The sequence below is a fragment of the Phodopus roborovskii genome, unplaced genomic scaffold, assembly GCF_943737965.1.
Source record: "Phodopus roborovskii unplaced genomic scaffold, PHOROB, whole genome shotgun sequence".
Lineage (NCBI taxonomy): Eukaryota > Metazoa > Chordata > Mammalia > Rodentia > Cricetidae > Phodopus > Phodopus roborovskii.
The window spans coordinates 10,226,728-10,229,640 of NW_026126517.1; positions in this window are offsets into that span (position 1 = coordinate 10,226,728).

A 2,913-nucleotide genomic window follows, 5' to 3' on the forward strand; every position below is an offset into this window, starting at 1 on the left:
AAGAAAAAAGAAGAAAGAAATCAAATTCTAGCAATAGAAGGGAAATGCCTCAATTTACACATCTTCCTGTTTTTGACTTGCCTCCAAGTTTCTCTCAAGACATGGGACATAGGCAGACACACAACTAAATGGAGCCTTGGACCTGGTGCTAGTGGCACATGCCTTTAATCCCAGCACTTGGGAGGCAGAGGATGGCAGATCTCTGTGAGTTTGAGGCCAGCCTGGTCTACAACAGCCAGATCTTCACAGAGAAACCCTGTCTTTAAAGAGAGAGAGAGAGAGAGAGAGAGAGAGAGAGAGGAAGGGGAGAGAGAGAGGGAGAGAGGGAGGGAAGGGCAAAGGAGGAAGAGAGGGAGAGAGGGAGGGAGGGAGGAAGAGAGGGAAAGAGGGAGGGAAGGAGGAAGAGAGGGAGGGAGGGAGGAAGAGAGGGAGAGAGGGAAGGAGGGAGGAAGAGAGGGAGAGAGGGAGGGAGGGGAGGGAGGGAGGAAGAGAGGAAGAGAGGGAGAGAGGGAGAGAGGAAGGAAGGAAGCAAGGAAGCAAGGAAGCAAGGAAGGAAGAAAAAAGCCCTGGTATAAATAAGGACTTAGACCTTTGGGGCACAAAGTAAGGCCAGTAGGCTTGCAGTCACTGCTGTCCTGCTTAACTGGTCTGACGGTGGCAGCTGACATCTACTTTTTCATGTCTGTCTAGTTTTTTAGTGAGTAGGAGGCCAGGCTTACCTAAATATAAATAACCGTGCACACACAGCCATGTTGTTGATGAGTGATAAACACAGCCCCCACCTCCTTTGGGGTGCCCCAGTTTGCTGAGACTGTTGTGTGTTTCTGCAAGTCTTCATGCCCTTCCGTTTCTCATCCTCCCCCAGATAATCAAAGACAAGTGTGCCACTATCCCTAACTCCCATGTCAGGCCAGCTGTGCCATCCCGACTGCCTGTATCATTACCAGACACAGCTTTTGCCCTGGAGTTCAGCTGGCAGCAGAGCTGCCGATGTGCGAAGCAGAATGGAATCCGGCTTGGCTGTCCCTTGCTGTGTGGGCTCAGCAAGGCTCACAGAATACATACTTGTTTGTGTCTGGAAATTCAACAGCTGCAGCTCAGTACTCAGCAAACAGAGCTGCAGAGGGAGACCACACCATGGTCGGCCCTGGCCAGCCACAGCCAACCCTTCAGCACAAGAAGGAAAGATGACTGTATTTTCTCTGCTGAGAGGAAATTTTCTAGACATTGCTCCTGGAAACCAATACCAGTGCTTTCTCATTGGAGGCCCTAAGACCCTAATTCAGCAGGTAATTCAATCATTAACCTGGATACTCCTAGAAGCTGCCCAAAATATTCCAAAGATAGTGCATTAGCATCAAGTCTCCCACCACCAACCACAACAACTTTTCATCCTTAAGATAAGTAGATCCAAAATTAGAGATGGTAGCATACTTATGTAATCCCAGCACTCAAGAAGCTGAGGCTAGAGCCTCTTAAGTTCAATGCCAGCCTAGACTACTTAATGAGACCCTGTCACAAAATAAAAGATGAGTGAATCCTTGCCTGAGGTTTCTCTCTCAACCCTTTATTCCCAACTAGCTGACCCGAGACTGGGAATTTGGGGAGGGAATTCCCCAAGTGAGAAGGAGTATGCCCCTGTCAGCAATCCACACCCCTAGTTCTATCTTCATTCAAATCTTTAGCCACCTCAAAGTCATTCAAAATGAGAAAACAAAAAGCAGAAGAGGTGGGAAACAGCTCTCCTGTGATTGCGAAAGATAAACTGGAGTTTGCTGTCCTTTGGTGGCCTACAGCAGGAGGACAACATACCTTTATGAGGGAATCTCTGTGCATGAAACATAAAAGAGAAGAAGTCAGCTGAAGACAGTGACATTTTTGCTGGGTCATTGTGGGCCATCATTAAAGGGACAGACTATGGTCTTATCTGCTCTGCATAGGAAAATAGTGTATAGCTGTGTGGTTGAACTCATAGCTAGCATGAGTGAAATCCTGGCTTTTGATCCCCAGTACAGGGAAAAAAAGAGGGGGGAGGGAGAAAGGCAGGCTGGATAAGACAGAGAGATAATATTCTAGACAATATCAACTAACACAACAAGGGAGCAAACAGTTGGATTTCTCCATAACCTGGGAGTGAGCTGTTTCCCAGACTTTCTCAGAAGGGTTAGGACCCTTTCCAGGCACCTCTCTGTTTTTCAGACCTACAGAAACAAGAACAGCTTTGTCAGACTTAGCAAGGTAGATGTGCCCCACTGTAACCTGTGACATGTTTCCCTGGTTTGTTCTTCAAATGGAAGACTCTCTGACATTACACTAAAGAAGTAGTCATCCTTGCTTAACATTACCAACCAACCCAGAAACCACATAGAAGACAGAAAGTAGTTCCTCTTGGAAAACTATTGGGGAGAGAGAGAAAATGCCAATCTGGCAACACATTCTGAAACACCAAGCTAAGGCAGAGAGGGAGAAAGACACCTGCCCCGCTTGGAACATTTCTCTTCCAGACTTGGGCTCAATGAGAAGAGATCAGAACATCGCACTGTTCCCTGACAGGTGATGTCCATTTGCCCAGGCAAAGAGGAAAGTAAAGAAGTCTTCCCTAGACCCCACTGTTCCTTACTCCAAACATCTTCTAAGTCTCAGGAGCACTGACAGAGTTGTCCTCAGCCAAACACAACTTCCTGTTTCTAAGAAAGGGAAGGGAAAGAAATAGTTGAAAGGATATTTGGACACTAGAGATTTGGAGTTTCTGTAAACGCAAGTGAATCAGACACATGTGGAATAAATTTCTCCGGAAATAAGAAAAGATGCTGTGAGTTCCTCTTGCTGGACCAGAAAAAAGGAGAAAGGGGAGTTGGGAAAGGAGGTATGTCAGATGCTGAAAGGAGCGAGAAAACCCATGTGAGTGTCAGA